Source organism: Phyllobates terribilis, unplaced genomic scaffold (genome assembly GCF_046119375.1).
Source record: "Phyllobates terribilis strain yellow unplaced genomic scaffold, ASM4611937v1 Scaffold_5__5_contigs__length_657084704, whole genome shotgun sequence".
Taxonomy (NCBI): domain Eukaryota; kingdom Metazoa; phylum Chordata; class Amphibia; order Anura; family Dendrobatidae; genus Phyllobates; species Phyllobates terribilis.
Window position 1 is genome coordinate 655773873 of NW_027362765.1, and position 24540 is coordinate 655798412.

General features: G+C 44.0%; 11 non-coding genes and 4 pseudogenes across 11 annotated transcripts; all 15 read left to right on the forward strand.

The window, feature by feature from the left end:
- The first annotated feature begins 704 nt into the window (after positions 1–704).
- On the forward strand, positions 705–796 carry LOC141151288 (U2 spliceosomal RNA; annotated as a pseudogene).
- Positions 797–1595: 799 nt separating this feature from the next.
- On the forward strand, positions 1596–1779 carry LOC141150655 (U2 spliceosomal RNA). Its single transcript, XR_012246798.1, has one exon. It is a non-coding gene; the product is annotated as a U2 spliceosomal RNA (small nuclear RNA).
- Positions 1780–2894: 1115 nt separating this feature from the next.
- On the forward strand, positions 2895–3085 carry LOC141149353 (U2 spliceosomal RNA). Its single transcript, XR_012245653.1, has one exon. It is a non-coding gene; the product is annotated as a U2 spliceosomal RNA (small nuclear RNA).
- A 1114-nt stretch (positions 3086–4199) lies between these two features.
- LOC141149354 (U2 spliceosomal RNA) lies at positions 4200–4390 on the forward strand. The gene has a single exon (XR_012245654.1). It is a non-coding gene; the product is annotated as a U2 spliceosomal RNA (small nuclear RNA).
- A 1118-nt stretch (positions 4391–5508) lies between these two features.
- Positions 5509–5699, forward strand: LOC141149357 (U2 spliceosomal RNA). Its single transcript, XR_012245656.1, has one exon. It is a non-coding gene; the product is annotated as a U2 spliceosomal RNA (small nuclear RNA).
- A 2414-nt stretch (positions 5700–8113) lies between these two features.
- Positions 8114–8326, forward strand: LOC141150821 (U2 spliceosomal RNA; annotated as a pseudogene).
- Positions 8327–9441: 1115 nt separating this feature from the next.
- LOC141149358 (U2 spliceosomal RNA) lies at positions 9442–9632 on the forward strand. Its single transcript, XR_012245657.1, has one exon. It is a non-coding gene; the product is annotated as a U2 spliceosomal RNA (small nuclear RNA).
- Positions 9633–10747: 1115 nt separating this feature from the next.
- Positions 10748–10938, forward strand: LOC141149359 (U2 spliceosomal RNA). The gene has a single exon (XR_012245658.1). It is a non-coding gene; the product is annotated as a U2 spliceosomal RNA (small nuclear RNA).
- Positions 10939–12053: 1115 nt separating this feature from the next.
- On the forward strand, positions 12054–12145 carry LOC141151201 (U2 spliceosomal RNA; annotated as a pseudogene).
- Positions 12146–12939: 794 nt separating this feature from the next.
- Positions 12940–13123, forward strand: LOC141150787 (U2 spliceosomal RNA). The gene has a single exon (XR_012246903.1). It is a non-coding gene; the product is annotated as a U2 spliceosomal RNA (small nuclear RNA).
- Positions 13124–14238: 1115 nt separating this feature from the next.
- On the forward strand, positions 14239–14330 carry LOC141151190 (U2 spliceosomal RNA; annotated as a pseudogene).
- A 794-nt stretch (positions 14331–15124) lies between these two features.
- On the forward strand, positions 15125–15308 carry LOC141150788 (U2 spliceosomal RNA). Its single transcript, XR_012246904.1, has one exon. It is a non-coding gene; the product is annotated as a U2 spliceosomal RNA (small nuclear RNA).
- Positions 15309–16423: 1115 nt separating this feature from the next.
- Positions 16424–16614, forward strand: LOC141149360 (U2 spliceosomal RNA). The gene has a single exon (XR_012245659.1). It is a non-coding gene; the product is annotated as a U2 spliceosomal RNA (small nuclear RNA).
- A 6390-nt stretch (positions 16615–23004) lies between these two features.
- LOC141150392 (U2 spliceosomal RNA) lies at positions 23005–23194 on the forward strand. Its single transcript, XR_012246604.1, has one exon. It is a non-coding gene; the product is annotated as a U2 spliceosomal RNA (small nuclear RNA).
- Positions 23195–24309: 1115 nt separating this feature from the next.
- On the forward strand, positions 24310–24500 carry LOC141149711 (U2 spliceosomal RNA). The gene has a single exon (XR_012245999.1). It is a non-coding gene; the product is annotated as a U2 spliceosomal RNA (small nuclear RNA).
- The last annotated feature ends 40 nt before the right edge of the window (positions 24501–24540 follow it).

Genomic DNA, 24540 nt, shown 5'->3' on the forward strand with positions numbered 1-24540 from the left:
AGCTAACAGGTATGTGCGCTGGTTACTCTGCTGCGCTTAAAATTTCTTTTTTGGTTTGCTACAATGCCTTTTCTGAAACGTTGTCTCCTTCTGCTGGAACACTGACTTCTTTCATTTAATGCCTGCAGACTATAAAAGAGAACCCAACCCAAAAAGTTTGGTTGATTAGTCTGTGGCATTCTGTTAAACTGTTGCTTATGGCGGTCTCTGTGAGCTTCTCAGCGACATTCAGCCAGCCAGGTATCCTGCCTGAAGTAGATGGAATGTGTCAATGGAACGCTGGCTGCGCGTGTCATAATAGGCTCTGAGCCTTTATATACCTGTGCACAGCAGCAGCCACCTTCAGTCTGCTGCTGGACAGCCAGCAGCAGCAGCAGCAGGAGAGGTATGTAATCAGGAGCCCTCCTGCTAAGGGTAGACAGCTGCTCGTTCCACCCCACCCCCCGCCTTAATTGGTTCTCCTCCGTTCCAACGGTGTTGAGGCGGGTGGGAACAGCAGGGGGTGAAGGTGCTGTGTTTAAAGAGGTGGAGTTATGCAGATCTAAAACGCGTGGATTGCAGCAGCAGCAAGCCGAAAAGTGCAGGCATGTAAGGGATCTAGAGGTTGACAACATGTCTTCTTAACGGGAGTCCAGGAGCTCATCTCCACAAATGGACTTTTCAGGATCCTTGGGTGGCTCCGTAGTTTGAAACCAATTCTGGTTATCGCTTCTCGGCCTTTTGGCTAAGATCAAGTGTAGTATCTTTCGAAAAGGCGGTTTTGGATGTTGGCCGCCCTAGTAGATTGATACATTATGCACACTGGGGTTTAGGCGCTTGTTAGTACGCCAGGTGGCTAATATAGTCATCTGGTGGAAAGCATGGCCCCCCAGGATCGACGCCATTGGGCCGGGGAAGATCGAAAGCCCGAAGTGTGAAGTGCCCCAGGAGTGGTGACCCTGGGGTGCCTTAACTCACTGGGATTGGGAACCCCACTTGAGTTTATGGCACATTTGCACTAGCACTTCAATATTTCTTTCTTCACACACACCCTTATTCCGGGCCTTCTGGCCTTAGGATGGGGAATTTTTCAATTCCCGGTCGAAGGTCCGGGCAGTATTATACTGTGAAACCTTCACTATTTATTTAATTTTTTTTTGTCACTGTGTGTCCACTTTTTCACGTGTGTCCACGTCCTTACTAGGATTTTGTCGGGATGCGGTTCCCTTACGGGTTTCTCTCTTGGCAGGTCTAGGGGGGGAGTGTGTGGCCATCAGGTTCCTCTCCCCCCTGAACCCCACTGGCTCTCCTCTTTCGGGAGGAGAGCGTTGTTGGCTCCCCTCTTCCGGGAGGGGAGCACAGTCTTTGGCTCCCAGTGCCTTGCTCGGGTGAGAACTCGGGCAGGTATTGGGGGTAAGATTGGGTCGCCTCTGGCTCCGGCTGGAGGTGGCTATTTGTCCCTGTTCCTCGCTGTGGCCTTCTGGCTCGGAGGGACGGGGAATGGTTTGGGGGACCCTTCTCCTTTTGGAGAGGGTTTCAAGAAGACCAGCATCCTAGTGCACTTTTTTTTGTGGCACTTGTCACTTTTTTAAGCGCACTCGGGTTTTGTACACGAATTCGGGCTTTCGATAAAAAAAAAAAAAAAAATCTGTTCTTATCAGTTTAATATCTGATACGTCCCCTATCTGGGGACCATATATTAAATGGATTTTTAGAACAGGGAGATGGAAAAAGAGCTTGCTCTGTCCACTCCACGCATTGACCTGGTATTGCAGTATCTCCAGGACCGGTGCACCCCTTCTTTAATGCAGTTTCTAAAATCAGAAAGAATTGAATTCAATGTTTTTTGTTCATTTTGCTTGTTTGTCGGATTTTGGGATGGACTCTTTGGCTTTGCTTTTCTTCTCCTCATTGGATTTTTCATGTTCAAAGTTGCAGAAGCCAGATTACAAGCTCATTTTGGTTCAACTTCAGCAACTGTGCATTGCATTGCCATGTAATGTGATGCAATGCTATCTTTCTAGCTCTCCCTTTTTACTTCCTTTTGGATAAACAGACATATTAGGCAAGCATTTTGGAGCTTTCACCTAAATAACTACAGGTGGTGAGATAAGCTGCACAATATAATTGACCTTTCAGTATATTGTTGCACACACACCATCTATTTAGCAAATGCCCTTGTTATCAACAGCAGCCTTTTAAACTCACCTGAGCTAACAGGTATGTGCGCTGGTTACTCTGCTGCGCTTAAAATTTCTTTTTTGGTTTGCTACAATGCCTTTTCTGAAACGTTGTCTCCTTCTGCTGGAACACTGACTTCTTTCATTTAATGCCTGCAGACTATAAAAGAGAACCCAACCCAAAAAGTTTGGTTGATTAGTCTGTGGCATTCTGTTAAACTGTTGCTTATGGCGGTCTCTGTGAGCTTCTCAGCGACATTCAGCCAGCCAGGTATCCTGCCTGCAGTAGATGGAATGTGGCAATGGAACGCTGGCTGCGCGTGTCATAATAGGCTCTGAGCCTTTATATACCTGTGCACAGCAGCAGCCACCTTCAGTCTGCTGCTGGACAGCCAGCAGCAGCAGCAGCAGGAGAGGTATGTAATCAGGAGCCCTCCTGCTAAGGGTAGACAGCTGCTCGTTCCACCCCACCCCCCGCCTTAATTGGTTCTCCTCCCTTCCAACGGTGTTGAGGCGGGTGGGAACAGCAGGGGGTGAAGGTGCTGTGTTTAAAGAGGTGGAGTTATGCAGATCTAAAACGCGTGGATTGCAGCAGCAGCAAGCCGAAAAGTGCAGGCATGTAAGGGATCTAGAGGTTGACAACATGTCTTCTTAACGGGAGTCCAGGAGCTCATCTCCACAAATGGACTTTTCAGGATCCTTGGGTGGCTCCGTAGTTTGAAACCAATTCTGGTTATCGCTTCTCGGCCTTTTGGCTAAGATCAAGTGTAGTATCTGTTCTTATCAGTTTAATATCTGATACGTCCCCTATCTGGGGACCATATATTAAATGGATTTTTAGAACAGGGAGATGGAAAAAGAGCTTGCTCTGTCCACTCCACGCATTGACCTGGTATTGCAGTATCTCCAGGACCGGTGCACCCCTTCTTTAATGCAGTTTCTAAAATCAGAAAGAATTGAATTCATTGTTTTTTTTCATTTTGCTTGTTTGTCGGATTTTGGGATGGACTCTTTGGCTTTGCTTTTCTTCTCCTCATTGGATTTTTCATGTTCAAAGTTGCAGAAGCCAGATTACAAGCTCATTTTGGTTCAACTTCAGCAACTGTGCATTGCATTGCCATGTAATGTGATGCAATGCTATCTTTCTAGCTCTCCCTTTTTACTTCCTTTTGGATAAACAGACATATTAGGCAAGCATTTTGGAGCTTTCACCTAAATAACTACAGGTGGTGAGATAAGCTGCACAATATAATTGACCTTTCAGTATATTGTTGCACACACACCATCTATTTAGCAAATGCCCTTGTTATCAACAGCAGCCTTTTAAACTCACCTGAGCTAACAGGTATGTGCGCTGGTTACTCTGCTGCGCTTAAAATTTCTTTTTTGGTTTGCTACAATGCCTTTTCTGAAACGTTGTCTCCTTCTGCTGGAACACTGACTTCTTTCATTTAATGCCTGCAGACTATAAAAGAGAACCCAACCCAAAAAGTTTTTTTGATTAGTCTGTGGCATTCTGTTAAACTGTTGCTTATGGCGGTCTCTGTGAGCTTCTCAGCGACATTCAGCCAGCCAGGTATCCTGCCTGCAGTAGATGGAATGTGGCAATGGAACGCTGGCTGCGCATGTCATAATAGGCTCTGAGCCTTTATATACCTGTGCACAGCAGCAGCCACCTTCAGTCTGCTGCTGGACAGCCAGCAGCAGCAGCAGCAGGAGAGGTATGTAATCAGGAGCCCTCCTGCTAAGGGTAGACAGCTGCTCGTTCCACCCCACCCCCCGCCTTAATTGGTTCTCCTCCCTTCCAACGGTGTTGAGGCGGGTGGGAACAGCAGGGGGTGAAGGTGCTGTGTTTAAAGAGGTGGAGTTATGCAGATCTAAAACGCGTGGATTGCAGCAGCAGCAAGCCGAAAAGTGCAGGCATGTAAGGGATCTAGAGGTTGACAACATGTCTTCTTAACGGGAGTCCAGGAGCTCATCTCCACAAATGGACTTTTCAGGATCCTTGGGTGGCTCCGTAGTTTGAAACCAATTCTGGTTATCGCTTCTCGGCCTTTTGGCTAAGATCAAGTGTAGTATCTGTTCTTATCAGTTTAATATCTGATACGTCCCCTATCTGGGGACCATATATTAAATGGATTTTTAGAACAGGGAGATGGAAAAAGAGCTTGCTCTGTCCACTCCACGCATTGACCTGGTATTGCAGTATCTCCAGGACCGGTGCACCCCTTCTTTAATGCAGTTTCTAAAATCAGAAAGAATTGAATTCAATGTTTTTTGTTCATTTTGCTTGTTTGTCGGATTTTGGGATGGACTCTTTGGCTTTGCTTTTCTTCTCCTCATTGGATTTTTCATGTTCAAAGTTGCAGAAGCCAGATTACAAGCTCATTTTGGTTCAACTTCAGCAACTGTGCATTGCATTGCCATGTAATGTGATGCAATGCTATCTTTCTAGCTCTCCCTTTTTACTTCCTTTTGGATAAACAGACATATTAGGCAAGCATTTTGGAGCTTTCACCTAAATAACTACAGGTGGTGAGATAAGCTGCACAATATAATTGACCTTTCAGTATATTGTTGCACACACACCATCTATTTAGCAAATGCCCTTGTTATCAACAGCAGCCTTTTAAACTCACCTGAGCTAACAGGTATGTGCGCTGGTTACTCTGCTGCGCTTAAAATTTCTTTTTTGGTTTGCTACAATGCCTTTTCTGAAACGTTGTCTCCTTCTGCTGGAACACTGACTTCTTTCATTTAATGCCTGCAGACTATAAAAGAGAACCCAACCCAAAAAGTTTGGTTGATTAGTCTGTGGCATTCTGTTAAACTGTTGCTTATGGCGGTCTCTGTGAGCTTCTCAGCGACATTCAGCCAGCCAGGTATCCTGCCTGCAGTAGATGGAATGTGGCAATGGAACGCTGGCTGCGCGTGTCATAATAGGCTCTGAGCCTTTATATACCTGTGCACAGCAGCAGCCACCTTCAGTCTGCTGCTGGACAGCCAGCAGCAGCAGCAGCAGCAGGAGAGGTATGTAATCAGGAGCCCTCCTGCTAAGGGTAGACAGCTGCTCGTTCCACCCCACCCCCCGCCTTAATTGGTTCTCCTCCCTTCCAACGGTGTTGAGGCGGGTGGGAACAGCAGGGGGTGAAGGTGCTGTGTTTAAAGAGGTGGAGTTATGCAGATCTAAAACGCGTGGATTGCAGCAGCAGCAAGCCGAAAAGTGCAGGCATGTAAGGGATCTAGAGGTTGACAACATGTCTTCTTAACGGGAGTCCAGGAGCTTATCTCCACAAATGGACTTTTCAGGATCCTTGGGTGGCTCCGTAGTTTGAAACCAATTCTGGTTATCGCTTCTCGGCCTTTTGGCTAAGATCAAGTGTAGTATCTGTTCTTATCAGTTTAATATCTGATACGTCCCCTATCTGGGGACCATATATTAAATGGATTTTTAGAACAGGGAGATGGAAAAAGAGCTTGCTCTGTCCACTCCACGCATTGACCTGGTATTGCAGTATCTCCAGGACCGGTGCACCCCTTCTTTAATGCAGTTTCTAAAATCAGAAAGAATTGAATTCAATGTTTTTTGTTCATTTTGCTTGTTTGTCGGATTTTGGGATGGACTCTTTGGCTTTGCTTTTCTTCTCCTCATTGGATTTTTCATGTTCAAAGTTGCAGAAGCCAGATTACAAGCTCATTTTGGTTCAACTTCAGCAACTGTGCATTGCATTGCCATGTAATGTGATGCAATGCTATCTTTCTAGCTCTCCCTTTTTACTTCCTTTTGGATAAACAGACATATTAGGCAAGCATTTTGGATCTTTCACCTAAATAACTACAGGTGGTGAGATAAGCTGCACAATATAATTGACCTTTCAGTATATTGTTGCACACACACCATCTATTTAGCAAATGCCCTTGTTATCAACAGCAGCCTTTTAAACTCACCTGAGCTAACAGGTATGTGCGCTGGTTACTCTGCTGCGCTTAAAATTTCTTTTTTGGTTTGCTACAATGCCTTTTCTGAAACGTTGTCTCCTTCTGCTGGAACACTGACTTCTTTCATTTAATGCCTGCAGACTATAAAAGAGAACCCAACCCAAAAAGTTTGGTTGATTAGTCTGTGGCATTCTGTTAAACTGTTGCTTATGGCGGTCTCTGTGAGCTTCTCAGCGACATTCAGCCAGCCAGGTATCCTGCCTGCAGTAGATGGAATGTGGCAATGGAACGCTGGCTGCGCGTGTCATAATAGGCTCTGAGCCTTTATATACCTGTGCACAGCAGCAGCCACCTTCAGTCTGCTGCTGGACAGCCAGCAGCAGCAGCAGCAGGAGAGGTATGTAATCAGGAGCCCTCCTGCTAAGGGTAGACAGCTGCTCGTTCCACCCCACCCCCCGCCTTAATTGGTTCTCCTCCCTTCCAACGGTGTTGAGGCGGGTGGGAACAGCAGGGGGTGAAGGTGCTGTGTTTAAAGAGGTGGAGTTATGCAGATCTAAAACGCGTGGATTGCAGCAGCAGCAAGCCGAAAAGTGCAGGCATGTAAGGGATCTAGAGGTTGACAACATGTCTTCTTAACGGGAGTCCAGGAGCTCATCTCCACAAATGGACTTTTCAGGATCCTTGGGTGGCTCCGTAGTTTGAAACCAATTCTGGTTATCGCTTCTCGGCCTTTTGGCTAAGATCAAGTGCAGTGATCTAGCGGTTTCTGCCTTGGTCTTGGCTGGGAGGCGCTTGGGGTACCCGGCTCCTTGGCCTGGGGGGATCGCTACACTTATCGGTGGAGCTAAACCCCCCTGCTGCTATTAGGGAGTCGGATTAGTCCCTGGGCAACGAGAGGCGATCACCTTGTCACCACACATAGCTGTGGTGGCAACATTTGGAGGATTAAAAGGAAAAAACGGAAGGAAAACGGATCGTTGAGATGGAGTTTTGGAAAAAGAAGAGATGCTTACGTTTTTTTGTGAAACGGGAGACGGAAGAAACTTTTTTGGAAGAAAAATGGATTCTGGAAATTTTGAGGAAATATGAAGTTTTGGAGAAGGATATCTACTGTATGCAAGAAATAAAGCAAGGTAAAGTTTGTGATGTGACTCTAGTTTCTGAGGAAAAGTGCATTCATTTTTTCAAAGGCTGGAGTGAAGAGGATTCTGGGAAAATTGGAGTAAGTGCATCATTCATGGGGAAACCGAAGAGTGTGATAATTTACATGGACAATCCGTTTGTGGAAATAGAGGAGATAATGGTTTTTTTGGAATCTAAATGTAAGATGGTAAAGTTTCAGAAATTATACAGGAACAAAGTTGGTATTTGGAACGGAAAGAGACGTTTTTTGGTGTGGACAACAGGAGAAGAAAATTTGCATAATGGGAGGATTATGGTAAACGGGAGTTCTGGGTATTGTTACATGGAAAGCAGCAAAGGAACTTTTGAAAAGAACTTTGGAGGACAAAAGGAAGATATTGGTGATAAAATGAAGAAGGAAGTTGATGCGATAATTATAGAGGAGAATAAGCAGGGAAAAGAAGTTGAAAGTTTAAAGGTGAAATTGAAGAAAAAGGTAACGGTACAGGAAAATTGTGGATCAAGGAAAGTATCTGGTGAAAAGAAAGAAGTAAAAGAGGAAAAGGGTAAAGTGTTGGAGAAGGTGGTGACTTTCAGAGATGATGAGGAAGAGTATGATTGGGAACAGATGCGGTTAGAGCATGAGGAGGAAGAAAAGAAGTTAAGGGGTTTTGTTGGGAGGAAAGTAAAAGAGAAAAAGGGGATATTTAGTTTGGGAAACCGGGTGAAGTAATGTCAGTTGTGATTTGTTTGGAAACTGTTGAAACTGCAAACGAATTGTTATGTTTAACTTTATATATATTAATTCAAATGAAAAAATATAAATATAATATCTAAACACGATGATGGAACTAAAATCTTGAGTTTGGTGATATATGATTTAAGATTATAAAACTTAATTTCTGAGTGTTTGGAAAAAAAAAAAAAAAAAAAAAAAAAAAAAAAAAAAAAAATCTGTTCTTATCAGTTTAATATCTGATACGTCCCCTATCTGGGGACCATATATTAAATGGATTTTTAGAACAGGGAGATGGAAAAAAAGCTTGCTCTGTCCACTCCACGCATTGACCTGGTATTGCAGTATCTCCAGGACCGGTGCACCCCTTCTTTAATGCAGTTTCTAAAATCAGAAAGAATTGAATTCAATGTTTTTTGTTCATTTTGCTTGTTTGTCGGATTTTGGGATGGACTCTTTGGCTTTGCTTTTCTTCTCCTCATTGGATTTTTCATGTTCAAAGTTGCAGAAGCCAGATTACAAGCTCATTTTGGTTCAACTTCAGCAACTGTGCATTGCATTGCCATGTAATGTGATGCAATGCTATCTTTCTAGCTCTCCCTTTTTACTTCCTTTTGGATAAACAGACATATTAGGCAAGCATTTTGGAGCTTTCACCTAAATAACTACAGGTGGTGAGATAAGCTGCACAATATAATTGACCTTTCAGTATATTGTTGCACACACACCATCTATTTAGCAAATGCCCGTGTTATCAACAGCAGCCTTTTAAACTCACCTGAGCTAACAGGTATGTGCGCTGGTTACTCTGCTGCGCTTAAAATTTCTTTTTTGGTTTGCTACAATGCCTTTTCTGAAACGTTGTCTCCTTCTGCTGGAACACTGACTTCTTTCATTTAATGCCTGCAGACTATAAAAGAGAACCCAACCCAAAAAGTTTGGTTGATTAGTCTGTGGCATTCTGTTAAACTGTTGCTTATGGCGGTCTCTGTGAGCTTCTCAGCGACATTCAGCCAGCCAGGTATCCTGCCTGCAGTAGATGGAATGTGGCAATGGAACGCTGGCTGCGCGTGTCATAATAGGCTCTGAGCCTTTATATACCTGTGCACAGCAGCAGCCACCTTCAGTCTGCTGCTGGACAGCCAGCAGCAGCAGCAGCAGGAGAGGTATGTAATCAGGAGCCCTCCTGCTAAGGGTAGACAGCTGCTCGTTCCACCCCACCCCCCGCCTTAATTGGTTCTCCTCCCTTCCAACGGTGTTGAGGCGGGTGGGAACAGCAGGGGGTGAAGGTGCTGTGTTTAAAGAGGTGGAGTTATGCAGATCTAAAACGCGTGGATTGCAGCAGCAGCAAGCCGAAAAGTGCAGGCATGTAAGGGATCTAGAGGTTGACAACATGTCTTCTTAACGGGAGTCCAGGAGCTCATCTCCACAAATGGACTTTTCAGGATCCTTGGGTGGCTCCGTAGTTTGAAACCAATTCTGGTTATCGCTTCTCGGCCTTTTGGCTAAGATCAAGTGTAGTATCTGTTCTTATCAGTTTAATATCTGATACGTCCCCTATCTGGGGACCATATATTAAATGGATTTTTAGAACAGGGAGATGGAAAAAGAGCTTGCTCTGTCCACTCCACGCATTGACCTGGTATTGCAGTATCTCCAGGACCGGTGCACCCCTTCTTTAATGCAGTTTCTAAAATCAGAAAGAATTGAATTCAATGTTTTTTGTTCATTTTGCTTGTTTGTCGGATTTTGGGATGGACTCTTTGGCTTTGCTTTTCTTCTCCTCATTGGATTTTTCATGTTCAAAGTTGCAGAAGCCAGATTACAAGCTCATTTTGGTTCAACTTCAGCAACTGTGCATTGCATTGCCATGTAATGTGATGCAATGCTATCTTTCTAGCTCTCCCTTTTTACTTCCTTTTGGATAAACAGACATATTAGGCAAGCATTTTGGAGCTTTCACCTAAATAACTACAGGTGGTGAGATAAGCTGCACAATATAATTGACCTTTCAGTATATTGTTGCACACACACCATCTATTTAGCAAATGCCCTTGTTATCAACAGCAGCCTTTTAAACTCACCTGAGCTAACAGGTATGTGCGCTGGTTACTCTGCTGCGCTTAAAATTTCTTTTTTGGTTTGCTACAATGCCTTTTCTGAAACGTTGTCTCCTTCTGCTGGAACACTGACTTCTTTCATTTAATGCCTGCAGACTATAAAAGAGAACCCAACCCAAAAAGTTTGGTTGATTAGTCTGTGGCATTCTGTTAAACTGTTGCTTATGGCGGTCTCTGTGAGCTTCTCAGCGACATTCAGCCAGCCAGGTATCCTGCCTGCAGTAGATGGAATGTGGCAATGGAACGCTGGCTGCGCGTGTCATAATAGGCTCTGAGCCTTTATATACCTGTGCACAGCAGCAGCCACCTTCAGTCTGCTGCTGGACAGCCAGCAGCAGCAGCAGCAGGAGAGGTATGTAATCAGGAGCCCTCCTGCTAAGGGTAGACAGCTGCTCGTTCCACCCCACCCCCCGCCTTAATTGGTTCTCCTCCCTTCCAATGGTGTTGAGGCGGGTGGGAACAGCAGGGGGTGAAGGTGCTGTGTTTAAAGAGGTGGAGTTATGCAGATCTAAAACGCGTGGATTGCAGCAGCAACAAGCCGAAAAGTGCAGGCATGTAAGGGATCTAGAGGTTGACAACATGTCTTCTTAACGGGAGTCCAGGAGCTCATCTCCACAAATGGACTTTTCAGGATCCTTGGGTGGCTCCGTAGTTTGAAACCAATTCTGGTTATCGCTTCTCGGCCTTTTGGCTAAGATCAAGTGTAGTATCTGTTCTTATCAGTTTAATATCTGATACGTCCCCTATCTGGGGACCATATATTAAATGGATTTTTAGAACAGGGAGATGGAAAAAGAGCTTGCTCTGTCCACTCCACGCATTGACCTGGTATTGCAGTATCTCCAGGACCGGTGCACCCCTTCTTTAATGCAGTTTCTAAAATCAGAAAGAATTGAATTCAATGTTTTTTGTTCATTTTGCTTGTTTGTCGGATTTTGGGATGGACTCTTTGGCTTTGCTTTTCTTCTCCTCATTGGATTTTTCATGTTCAAAGTTGCAGAAGCCAGATTACAAGCTCATTTTGGTTCAACTTCAGCAACTGTGCATTGCATTGCCATGTAATGTGATGCAATGCTATCTTTCTAGCTCTCCCTTTTTACTTCCTTTTGGATAAACAGACATATTAGGCAAGCATTTTGGAGCTTTCACCTAAATAACTACAGGTGGTGAGATAAGCTGCACAATATAATTGACCTTTCAGTATATTGTTGCACACACACCATCTATTTAGCAAATGCCCGTGTTATCAACAGCAGCCTTTTAAACTCACCTGAGCTAACAGGTATGTGCGCTGGTTACTCTGCTGCGCTTAAAATTTCTTTTTTGGTTTGCTACAATGCCTTTTCTGAAACGTTGTCTCCTTCTGCTGGAACACTGACTTCTTTCATTTAATGCCTGCAGACTATAAAAGAGAACCCAACCCAAAAAGTTTGGTTGATTAGTCTGTGGCATTCTGTTAAACTGTTGCTTATGGCGGTCTCTGTGAGCTTCTCAGCGACATTCAGCCAGCCAGGTATCCTGCCTGCAGTAGATGGAATGTGGCAATGGAACGCTGGCTGCGCATGTCATAATAGGCTCTGAGCCTTTATATACCTGTGCACAGCAGCAGCCACCTTCAGTCTGCTGCTGGACAGCCAGCAGCAGCAGCAGCAGGAGAGGTATGTAATCAGGAGCCCTCCTGCTAAGGGTAGACAGCTGCTCGTTCCACCCCACCCCCCGCCTTAATTGGTTCTCCTCCCTTCCAACGGTGTTGAGGCGGGTGGGAACAGCAGGGGGTGAAGGTGCTGTGTTTAAAGAGGTGGAGTTATGCAGATCTAAAACGCGTGGATTGCAGCAGCAGCAAGCCGAAAAGTGCAGGCATGTAAGGGATCTAGAGGTTGACAACATGTCTTCTTAACGGGAGTCCAGGAGCTCATCTCCACAAATGGACTTTTCAGGATCCTTGGGTGGCTCCGTAGTTTGAAACCAATTCTGGTTATCGCTTCTCGGCCTTTTGGCTAAGATCAAGTGTAGTATCTTTCGAAAAGGCGGTTTTGGATGTTGGCCGCCCTAGTAGATTGATACATTATGCACACTGGGGTTTAGGCGCTTGTTAGTACGCCAGATGGCTAATATAGTCATCTGGTGGAAAGCATGGCCCCCCAGGATCGACGCCATTGGGCCGGGGAAGATCGAAAGCCCGAAGTGTGAAGTGCCCCAGGAGTGGTGACCCTGGGGTGCCTTAACTCACTGGGATTGGGAACCCCACTTGAGTTTATGGCACATTTGCACAAGCACTTCAAATTTTCTTTCTTCGCACACACCCTTATTCCGGGCCTTCTGGCCTTAGGATGGGGAATTTTTTAATTCCCGGTCGAAGGTCCCGGCAGTATTATACTGTGAAACCTTCACTATTTATTTAATTTCTTTGTCACTGTGTGTCCACTTATTCACGTGTGTCACGTCCTACTAGGATTTTGTCGGGATGCGGTTCCCTTACGGGTTCCTCTCTTGGCAGGTCTAGGGGGGGAGTGTGTGGCCATCAGGTTCCGCTCCCCCCTGAACCCCCCTGGCTCTCCTCTTTCGGGAGGAGAGCGTTGTTGGCTCCCCTCTTCCGGGAGGGGAGCACAGTCTTTGGCTCCCAGTGCCTTGCTCGGGTGAGAACTCGGGCAGGTGCTGGGGGTAAGATTGGGTCGCCTCTGGCTTCTGCTGGAGGTGGCTTTTTGTCCCTGTTCCTCGCTGTGGCCTTTTGGCTCGGAGGGACGGGGAATGGTTTGGGGGACCCTTCTCCTTTTGGAGAGGGTTTCAAGAAGACCAGCATCCTAGTGCACTTTTTTTGTGGCACTTGTCACTTTTTTAAGCGCACTCGGGTTTTGTACACGAATTCGGGCTTTCGATAAAAAAAAAAAAAAAAATCTGTTCTTATCAGTTTAATATCTGATACGTCCCCTATCTGGGGACCATATATTAAATGGATTTTTAGAACAGGTAGATGGAAAAAGAGCTTGCTCTGTCCACTCCACGCATTGACCTGGTATTGCAGTATCTCCAGGACCGGTGCACCCCTTCTTTAATGCAGTTTCTAAAATCAGAAAGAATTGAATTCAATGTTTTTTGTTCATTTTGCTTGTTTGTCGGATTTTGGGATGGACTCTTTGGCTTTGCTTTTCTTCTCCTCATTGGATTTTTCATGTTCAAAGTTGCAGAAGCCAGATTACAAGCTCATTTTGGTTCAACTTCAGCAACTGTGCATTGCATTGCCATGTAATGTGATGCAATGCTATCTTTCTAGCTCTCCCTTTTTACTTCCTTTTGGATAAACAGACATATTAGGCAAGCATTTTGGAGCTTTCACCTAAATAACTACAGGTGGTGAGATAAGCTGCACAATATAATTGACCTTTCAGTATATTGTTGCACACACACCATCTATTTAGCAAATGCCCGTGTTATCAACAGCAGCCTTTTAAACTCACCTGAGCTAACAGGTATGTGCGCTGGTTACTCTGCTGCGCTTAAAATTTCTTTTTTGGTTTGCTACAATGCCTTTTCTGAAACGTTGTCTCCTTCTGCTGGAACACTGACTTCTTTCATTTAATGCCTGCAGACTATAAAAGAGAACCCAACCCAAAAAGTTTGGTTGATTAGTCTGTGGCATTCTGTTAAACTGTTGCTTATGGCGGTCTCTGTGAGCTTCTCAGCGACATTCAGCCAGCCAGGTATCCTGCCTGCAGTAGATGGAATGTGGCAATGGAACGCTGGCTGCGCGTGTCATAATAGGCTCTGAGCCTTTATATACCTGTGCACAGCAGCAGCCACCTTCAGTCTGCTGCTGGACAGCCAGCAGCAGCAGCAGCAGGAGAGGTATGTAATCAGGAGCCCTCCTGCTAAGGGTAGACAGCTGCTCGTTCCACCCCACCCCCCGCCTTAATTGGTTCTCCTCCCTTCCAACGGTGTTGAGGCGGGTGGGAACAGCAGGGGGTGAAGGTGCTGTGTTTAAAGAGGTGGAGTTATGCAGATCTAAAACGCGTGGATTGCAGCAGCAGCAAGCCGAAAAGTGCAGGCATGTAAGGGATCTAGAGGTTGACAACATGTCTTCTTAACGGGAGTCCAGGAGCTCATCTCCACAAATGGACTTTTCAGGATCCTTGGGTGGCTCCGTAGTTTGAAACCAATTCTGGTTATCGCTTCTCGGCCTTTTGGCTAAGATCAAGTGTAGTATCTTTCGAAAAGGCGGTTTTGGATGTTGGCCGCCCTAGTAGATTGATACATTATGCACACTGGGGTATAGGCGCTTGTTAGTACGCCAGATGGCTAATATAGTCATCTGGTGGAAAGCATGGCCCCCCAGGATCGACGCCATTGGGCCGGGGAAGATCGAAAGCCCGAAGTGTGAAGTGCCCCAGGAGTGGTGACCCTGGGGTGCCTTAACTCACTGGGATTGGGAACCCCACTTGAGTTTATGGCACATTTGCACAAGCACTTCAAATTTTCTTTCTTCGCACACACCCTTATTCCGGGCCTTCTGGCCTTAGGATGGGGAATTTTTTAATTCCCGGTCGAAGGTCCGGGCAGTATTATACTGTGAAACCTTCACTATTTATTTAATTTCTTTGTCACTGTGTGTCCACTTATTCACGTGTGTCACGTCCTACTAGGATTTTGTCGGGATGCGGTTCCCTTACGGGTTCCTCTCTTGGCAGGTCTAGGGGGGGAGTGTGTGGCCATCAGGTTCCGCTCCCCCCTGAACCCCCCTGGCTCTCCTCTTTCGGGAGGAGAGCGTTGTTGGCTCCCCTCTTCCGGGAGGGGAGCACAGTCTTTGGCTCCCAGTGCCTTGCTCGGGTGAGAACTCGGGCAGGTGCTGGGGGTAAGATTGGGTCGCCTCTGGCTTCTGCTGGAGGTGGCTTTTTGTCCCTGTTCCTCGCTGTGGCCTTTTGGCTCGGAGGGACGGGGAATGGTTTGGGGGACCCTTCTCCTTTTGGAGAGGGTTTCAAGAAGACCAGCATCCTAGTGCACTTTTTTTGTGGCACTTGTCACTTTTTTAAGCGCACTCGGGTTTTGTACACGAATTCGGGCTTTCGATAAAAAAAAAAAAAAAAATCTGTTCTTATCAGTTTAATATCTGATACGTCCCCTATCTGGGGACCATATATTAAATGGATTTTTAGAACAGGTAGATGGAAAAAGAGCTTGCTCTGTCCACTCCACGCATTGACCTGGTATTGCAGTATCTCCAGGACCGGTGCACCCCTTCTTTAATGCAGTTTCTAAAATCAGAAAGAATTGAATTCAATGTTTTTTGTTCATTTTGCTTGTTTGTCGGATTTTGGGATGGACTCTTTGGCTTTGCTTTTCTTCTCCTCATTGGATTTTTCATGTTCAAAGTTGCAGAAGCCAGATTACAAGCTCATTTTGGTTCAACTTCAGCAACTGTGCATTGCATTGCCATGTAATGTGATGCAATGCTATCTTTCTAGCTCTCCCTTTTTACTTCCTTTTGGATAAACAGACATATTAGGCAAGCATTTTGGAGCTTTCACCTAAATAACTACAGGTGGTGAGATAAGCTGCACAATATAATTGACCTTTCAGTATATTGTTGCACACACACCATCTATTTAGCAAATGCCCGTGTTATCAACAGCAGCCTTTTAAACTCACCTGAGCTAACAGGTATGTGCGCTGGTTACTCTGCTGCGCTTAAAATTTCTTTTTTGGTTTGCTACAATGCCTTTTCTGAAACGTTGTCTCCTTCTGCTGGAACACTGACTTCTTTCATTTAATGCCTGCAGACTATAAAAGAGAACCCAACCCAAAAAGTTTGGTTGATTAGTCTGTGGCATTCTGTTAAACTGTTGCTTATGGCGGTCTCTGTGAGCTTCTCAGCGACATTCAGCCAGCCAGGTATCCTGCCTGCAGTAGATGGAATGTGGCAATGGAACGCTGGCTGCGCGTGTCATAATAGGCTCTGAGCCTTTATATACCTGTGCACAGCAGCAGCCACCTTCAGTCTGCTGCTGGACAGCCAGCAGCAGCAGCAGCAGGAGAGGTATGTAATCAGGAGCCCTCCTGCTAAGGGTAGACAGCTGCTCGTTCCACCCCACCCCCCGCCTTAATTGGTTCTCCTCCCTTCCAACGGTGTTGAGGCGGGTGGGAACAGCAGGGGGTGAAGGTGCTGTGTTTAAAGAGGTGGAGTTATGCAGATCTAAAACGCGTGGATTGCAGCAGCAGCAAGCCGAAAAGTGCAGGCATGTAAGGGATCTAGAGGTTGACAACATGTCTTCTTAACGGGAGTCCAGGAGCTCATCTCCACAAATGGACTTTTCAGGATCCTTGGGTGGCTCCGTAGTTTGAAACCAATTCTGGTTATCGCTTCTCGGCCTTTTGGCTAAGATCAAGTGTAGTATCTGTTCTTATCAGTTTAATATCTGATACGTCCCCTATCTGGGGACCATATATTAAATGGATTTTTAGAACAGGGAGATGGAAAAAGAGCTTGCTCTGTCCACTCCACGCATTGACCTGGTATTGCAGTATCTCCAGGACCGGTGCACCCCTTCTTTAATGCAGTTTCTAAAATCAGAAAGAATTGAATTCAATGTTTTTCGTTCATTTTGCTTGTTTGTCGGATTTTGGGATGGACTCTTTGGCTTTGCTTTTCTTCTCCTCATTGGATTTTTCATGTTCAAAGTTGCAGAAGCCAGATTACAAGCTCATTTTGGTTCAACTTCAGCAACTGTGCATTGCATTGCCATGTAATGTGATGCAATGCTATCTTTCTAGCTCTCCCTTTTTACTTCCTTTTGGATAAACAGACATATTAGGCAAGCATTTTGGAGCTTTCACCTAAATAACTACAGGTGGTGAGATAAGCTGCACAATATAATTGACCTTTCAGTATATTGTTGCACACACACCATCTATTTAGCAAATGCCCTTGTTATCAACAGCAGCCTTTTAAACTCACCTGAGCTAACAGGTATGTGCGCTGGTTACTCTGCTGCGCTTAAAATTTCTTTTTTGGTTTGCTACAATGCCTTTTCTGAAACGTTGTCTCCTTCTGCTGGAACACTGACTTCTTTCATTTAATGCCTGCAGACTATAAAAGAGAACCCAACCCAAAAAGTTTGGTTGATTAGTCTGTGGCATTCTGTTAAACTGTTGCTTATGGCGGTCTCTGTGAGCTTCTCAGCGACATTCAGCCAGCCAGGTATCCTGCCTGCAGTAGATGGAATGTGGCAATGGAACGCTGGCTGCGCGTGTCATAATAGGCTCTGAGCCTTTATATACCTGTGCACAGCAGCAGCCACCTTCAGTCTGCTGCTGGACAGCCAGCAGCAGCAGCAGCAGGAGAGGTATGTAATCAGGAGCCCTCCTGCTAAGGGTAGACAGCTGCTCGTTCCACCCCACCCCCCGCCTTAATTGGTTCTCCTCCCTTCCAACGGTGTTGAGGCGGGTGGGAACAGCAGGGGGTGAAGGTGCTGTGTTTAAAGAGGTGGAGTTATGCAGATCTAAAACGCGTGGATTGCAGCAGCAGCAAGCCGAAAAGTGCAGGCATGTAAGGGATCTAGAGGTTGACAACATGTCTTCTTAACGGGAGTCCAGGAGCTCATCTCCACAAATGGACTTTTCAGGATCCTTGGGTGGCTCCGTAGTTTGAAACCAATTCTGGTTATCGCTTCTCGGCCTTTTGGCTAAGATCAAGTGCTTTATTGCAGGAGATTGTGGTTGAAGGGCACTCGGGTACCCCTCTCCTTGGCCTGGCAGGATCGTCCACTTTGGTGGACTTAACCTGCTTGCTGCTATTAGGGAGAGGGCTTAGTCCCAGGGTAACGAGTTGCGATCCCCCAGCTTCCAGGTGTTTTTCGCTGCAAGAACACTGGGAGCGCAGATTGCAAGCGGCTGCAATTTGCAACCTTGTTGCGTTTTTCCATGGAGGTTGACCCTAACCTCGTGCCTCTTTATGCGAGGCTAAAAAACTCTATCCGAGTTCACTTCACGGCGGGTGGCTCGGATATGAGGAAATTAGGGTATGTAGTCCAGGACGTGCTCAGGAACCTTCTTGGCGTACAAAGGAATGAAATTCTCTCCATCCAGGATTATCCCAGAAGAGGTGACTATGACATCACATTCACCGGAGAAGGTATTTTTAGAGATGTACTAGAAAAGTTAAAAAAAGTTGAAAATAGTCCTGTTTTGAAAGGGATACAAATTGTTGAGCACGTCCTGGATGAGGTAAGACTGGTTATTGTAAAAATATTTTCGCCCTTTGTTTCTGCTCCAGAAGTAATGTCATTTCTAGCAATTTATTTTAAAAGTGTTAAATGTATTGGGAAGATATTAAACGAATATAACATATGGACATCTAAGTGGAAATTCCTTGTGAAGTGTACAAGAGATCCAAATACACCAGGTGGTATACGGCTCCCCCCTGCCCGTTTCAAAATTGGGCAAACAAATGGGGATTTCTTCTTTTCTGGGATGCCAGTATATTGCAGAAATTGTGGGCGCTATGGTCATTCAAAAGAAAACTGTCATGTATCATGTAGAAATTGTGCTAGTGAAGAACATGAGACAAAAGAATGCCCTAAGGAAAAGAAATGCAGTTTTTGCCAGACTCCAGGTCACTTTTATTTTTCTTGTCCTCACAGATTTCGGGAAGATGAGCAAAAGCGGAAGTCCAAGACGTCCGACCAAGGACCAAAAGATCAGACCACCGTTCAGGAGGAGGAACAACAACCTGGAGCCTCTGGAGACAATAAGGGCGTACCAAATAGTGAAGTGTCTCCAGAGTCTATGACAGGTAAAATACCAAATCCCAAAACCTGGCTGCAGGACCTGCGGGAGTCCAAAAGGAGGGCTGAGAAGGAGCAGAAGGGCACTACTGGTAAGGTCAAAAGGGACCGGCAAAAGGCCGACACAGAAGCCCATGCCCAGTCTGGATCTCCTAGTGCTGAGGGCGCTGAGTGGATAAAGGTGGGTCCTAAGAAAAAGAAAAAGGGTGGTTCGGAGGAGGCAGCAGGAGGTGAACAGATGGACACTTCTCCAGAAGGGGACGTGGACGCTGGACCCTCAGGGGTTTCGGTCTCCGCTGCTACAGGTGGGGACCGGGATCTTGCTGCCTCTGAAGAGTCAGAGGCTCTGCCTTGTGCGCAACCTCCTCCTATAGGACGACCTTCTACAGGTCAAACAGGGGCGGCGGAACCCCTCGGGGACCCACCTGATGAGGAACTGCATGGCCAGCCAATGGAGACCCAGCGGGTTCTGCCAGCCAGCCCTCCGAGCTATGCCAGTGTAGCGTCGGGTTTATATAAATGTGGTAATCTTTCCTCCTCCACGGAGACTCTCGTGACGATACTATCAGATGAGGAGGGAGGCGCAAGCTCAGTGGTCTGATCAGGTTCATCGGACAGGTAAATCCGTTGCTCTTAGTTACCTAAGTAAAATTTCTACATTTTCTAATGATGGCTGAACTCAAAGGTATTTCCCTCAACGTGAGAGGCATAAAATCTAACACGAGAAGAACTGCTCTTTTTAATTTTTTTACGTGTTTTACTGCATCTGTATTTTTTCTGCAAGAATGTAATATCCCACATGAAATGTCATATCAAAAATATAAAGATGAGTGGAAGTGTGGGCCATCTGTCTGGTCCGGATCGAATGCTGCAGGATCAGCGGGTGTAGCCATACTTTTTAAAGGGAACATTTTAATTGATTTTATTCAGGAAATTTTACCAGGTCGTATTTTATTAGTGAAAGCTTTTATTGATGGTATTAGATGGCAGTTTTTAAATTTTTATGGATCCCCAGAGAAAAATGAAAGAGCCGAAATGCTTGATCTTTTACCATTATTTATTAATAACTCTGAACCTTTTATCTTAGCAGGGGATTTTAATTGTGTTTTAAAAGGTGAAAACCGGCGCTCCAGCTCTGTAAGCAGGAACTACGATAAAACCTCAGGTATGCTACATGATATAGTCAAAGATGCTAAATTGATAGACATATATAAAGAGTGTCATAGTGACAGCCCAGAGGACGCCGGTTTCACTTGGAGCAATGCTAATTGTAGCTCTAGGATTGATTTTATTTTTGGTTCAGATAAAACAATACCTGCCAAATGTGAAGTTTTAACTAATATATTTTCAGACCATAAACTTTTATCCTTTACCATAAAAGTAAATGACAACAAAAAATGTGGTAAGAAAAGCTGGAAAATGAACGTATCCCTTTTAACCGACCCGCAGATTTTATCAGATTTTATTGAGTTTTATAGGAAATGTAGAAAAGGGAAAAAAACAAATGAGACTATGAGTGTATGGTGGGATAGAATGAAAGTAAAAATAAAAGACTTTTTTATTAAAAAGAGTATATGTAGAGCCAAAGAAAAATATGAAGAATATAGAATTTTAAATACCCGCCTACAAACATTATTTAAGCTCAGAGACAATGGGATAGATGTACAACTTGATATTTCAAACTTAAAAGAAGAGATTTCAAAATGGCTAGAACAAAAAGGAAAAGAGATAATTTTTCGTTCTAGAGTACAACATATAGAAGAAAATGAAAAGTGTTCCAGATATTTTTTTAGGAAAAATAAAAAAGAAAAAGTGATAATTGACCATATAGATGGTGAGAATAATATAAAAAATATGCTGGGTAAAGTTGAGGTTTTTTTTTCTAATCTTTTTAATGGAAAAAATATAGATAATAAATTAATGGATGATTCGCTGTAAGGACTAACAGCTGTTTTAGATCCCGCATCCCAAGAGTTTTTATCCCAAGTTTTAACGGAACAAGAAGTGTTAAAAACTATTAAAAGTTTTAAAACTGGAAAGGTCCCTGGTCCTGATGGCATCCCAATAGAATTTTATGTATGTTTTTATGATATTTTAAAAGATGATTTGTTTTATTTGTTTACTGAGGTTTTTAATAATAAGGTTTTATTAAATTCCTGGAAGAAAGGTGAAGTCTCCCTCCTATACAAAAAAGGCGATAAATCAAAATTAGAAAACTGGAGACCAATAACACTTTTAAATTGTGACTATAAAATAATGGCTAAAATTTGTGCAAATCGTCTAAAAGAAGTCATCAGCAAAGTTATTCATTCTAATCAAGTGTGTGGGGTGCCGGGGCGCAGTATATGGGACAATCTGAATTTAGTGAAAGACTGTATTGAGGATGTGAAAGACAGAAAGGGGAAAATGGCGATTTTATCTATTGATTTTGAAAAAGCATTTGACCGTGTCTCACACTTTTATCTTTTTAAAGTTTTAGAGAAAATGGGCATACCAGAAGGGTTTTTACTATCGCTTAAAGCATTTTACAAGGATTGTACAAGTAAGATTTTAGTGAATGGTTTTAAGACACAAGAGGTATTTTTACGGTCAGGGGTGAAACAGGGATGCCCTCTGTCCCCCCTACTGTTTATCTGTGCACTGGAACCAATGTTATGTGCAATACGCCAAAATAAACAGATATGCGGTGTCCCTCTGCCTGGAAGCGGTGGTTTGGAGGCCAAGGTTGTAGGCTACATGGATGACGTGGCGGTCTTGTGTACAGATGCACCATCACTTACGGCCACTCTCCATCAAGTGCAATCCTTTTGTCTAGCTTCTGGTTTTAAAATCAATTTTAATAAGTGTAACATTTTAAGTGTTGGGGGGATGATTTTACGTGATGTACCAATTAATGTCTCCGAATCCATTTCCATTTTAGGTATATCATTCACTGAAAATAATGATGGTTATAATAGTTGGGAAACAGTTACACAGAAAGTAAATACGAAAATATGTATGTGGAACATGAGGAGACTTACAATGGAGGGTAAAGTATTGGTTTTAAAGATGGTGATTTTACCTCTTTTATTGTATCTTAGCATGGTTTTCCCCCCGCCTGTTAATGTTTTAAAAAAGATAACCAAAACCTGTTTTACCTTCTTTTGGAACTCAAAAATGGAAAAGCTGAAAAGAGAAATCGTGATGAAATCAAAAGTAAAAGGTGGTAAAGATTTTCCAGATTTTAATAGGTTTCTTTTAATCCATCTGTTCGTTTACTGTTTTAATGCCCTTTTTAAGAATCACTATTGGTCCTTTTTTATGCGTTTTAATACAGGATTTTTTATGAGAAAGTTTGGATGGTATGAAGTTAATATATCTGTGCCCCATGCTTTCAATTTGTCGACGCATTATGAGATTTTAAGGAAAATAGTGTCCGATTTTAATTTAGGGACTAAGAAAATAGAGGAATTAAGAAATAGTAAGAAACTAATTAAAGAAATACGTAAAAGTGAGGAAATATGTAATGTTGACAGATATGATGATGACAAATCTATGTCTATCTGGAAAATGATTAACGTTTTTTATCTTTTTAATGAACAGAGAGATCTGGCTTGGAGTTGCATGCACCGCTGTCTTCCTTGCCGGGCATTCCAATACAGAAGAGGATTTGTGAGGTCTGCCATCTGCCCAAGAGCCGGATGCCAAGACGAGGAAACGGTGGAACATCTATTATGGACATGTAATTTTGCAAAGGATTTCTGGAGAAGACTGCTCCCCCTACTGGAAAGGGTGGCAGACCTCAAGGACTTTACATATAAAACTGTGCTATACGGACTTATGGAATGCCCCACAATGGACCAGTACACAATGGCTTGGAAGACAGTGAACTGCGCCAAGTCATCTCTCTGGAAAGCGCGCAACATTGCTATTTTTAAACAAGATGTTTTATCAGTGAATGATGTTTTAAGTTTATGTTTATGTGAAATGTATACTTATTATTTAATTGACAAAAAGAAGAATGTACATATTTCCAAAAAATGGCTTGTTGACCAATGGAACCTAATTATTTAAAATCTTTGTATTTTTTTGTTTTGTAAATTTCATTTGTCTTTTAACGTTTGGTATTTGTGTAATTATGCTTGTAATTTGTTAAAGTTTTAATAAACGGTTTTATCCCTCTGCAGGGGATAGCCAAATTAAAACAAAAAATCTGTTCTTATCAGTTTAATATCTGATACGTCCCCTATCTGGGGACCATATATTAAATGGATTTTTAGAACAGGGAGATGGAAAAAGAGCTTGCTCTGTCCACTCCACGCATTGACCTGGTATTGCAGTATCTCCAGGACCGGTGCACCCCTTCTTTAATGCAGTTTCTAAAATCAGAAAGAATTGAATTCAATGTTTTTTGTTCATTTTGCTTGTTTGTCGGATTTTGGGATGGACTCTTTGGCTTTGCTTTTCTTCTCCTCATTGGATTTTTCATGTTCAAAGTTGCAGAAGCCAGATTACAAGCTCATTTTGGTTCAACTTCAGCAACTGTGCATTGCATTGCCATGTAATGTGATGCAATGCTATCTTTCTAGCTCTCCCTTTTTACTTCCTTTTGGATAAACAGACATATTAGGCAAGCATTTTGGAGCTTTCACCTAAATAACTACAGGTGGTGAGATAAGCTGCACAATATAATTGACCTTTCAGTATATTGTTGCACACACACCATCTATTTAGCAAATGCCCTTGTTATCAACAGCAGCCTTTTAAACTCACCTGAGCTAACAGGTATGTGCGCTGGTTACTCTGCTGCGCTTAAAATTTCTTTTTTGGTTTGCTACAATGCCTTTTCTGAAACGTTGTCTCCCTCTGCTGGAACACTGACTTCTTTCATTTAATGCCTGCAGACTATAAAAGAGAACCCAACCCAAAAAGTTTGGTTGATTAGTCTGTGGCATTCTGTTAAACTGTTGCTTATGGCGGTCTCTGTGAGCTTCTCAGCGACATTCAGCCAGCCAGGTATCCTGCCTGCAGTAGATGGAATGTGGCAATGGAACGCTGGCTGCGCGTGTCATAATAGGCTCTGAGCCTTTATATACCTGTGCACAGCAGCAGCCACCTTCAGTCTGCTGCTGGACAGCCAGCAGCAGCAGCAGCAGGAGAGGTATGTAATCAGGAGCCCTCCTGCTAAGGGTAGACAGCTGCTCGTTCCACCCCACCCCCCGCCTTAATTGGTTCTCCTCCCTTCCAACGGTGTTGAGGCGGGTGGGAACAGCAGGGGGTGAAGGTGCTGTGTTTAAAGAGGTGGAGTTATGCAGATCTAAAACGCGTGGATTGCAGCAGCAGCAAGCCGAAAAGTGCAGGCATGTAAGGGATCTAGAGGTTGACAACATGTCTTCTTAACGGGAGTCCAGGTGCTCATCTCCACAAATGGACTTTTCAGGATCCTTGGGTGGCTCCGTAGTTTGAAACCAATTCTGGTTATCGCTTCTCGGCCTTTTGGCTAAGATCCAGTGTAGTATCTGTTCTTATCAGTTTAATATCTGATACGTCCCCTATCTGGGGACCATATATTAAATGGATTTTTAGAACAGGGAGATGGAAAAAGAGCTTGCTCTGTCCACTCCACGCATTGACCTGGTATTGCAGTATCTCCAGGACCGGTGCACCCCTTCTTTAATGCAGTTTCTAAAATCAGAAAGAATTGAATTCAA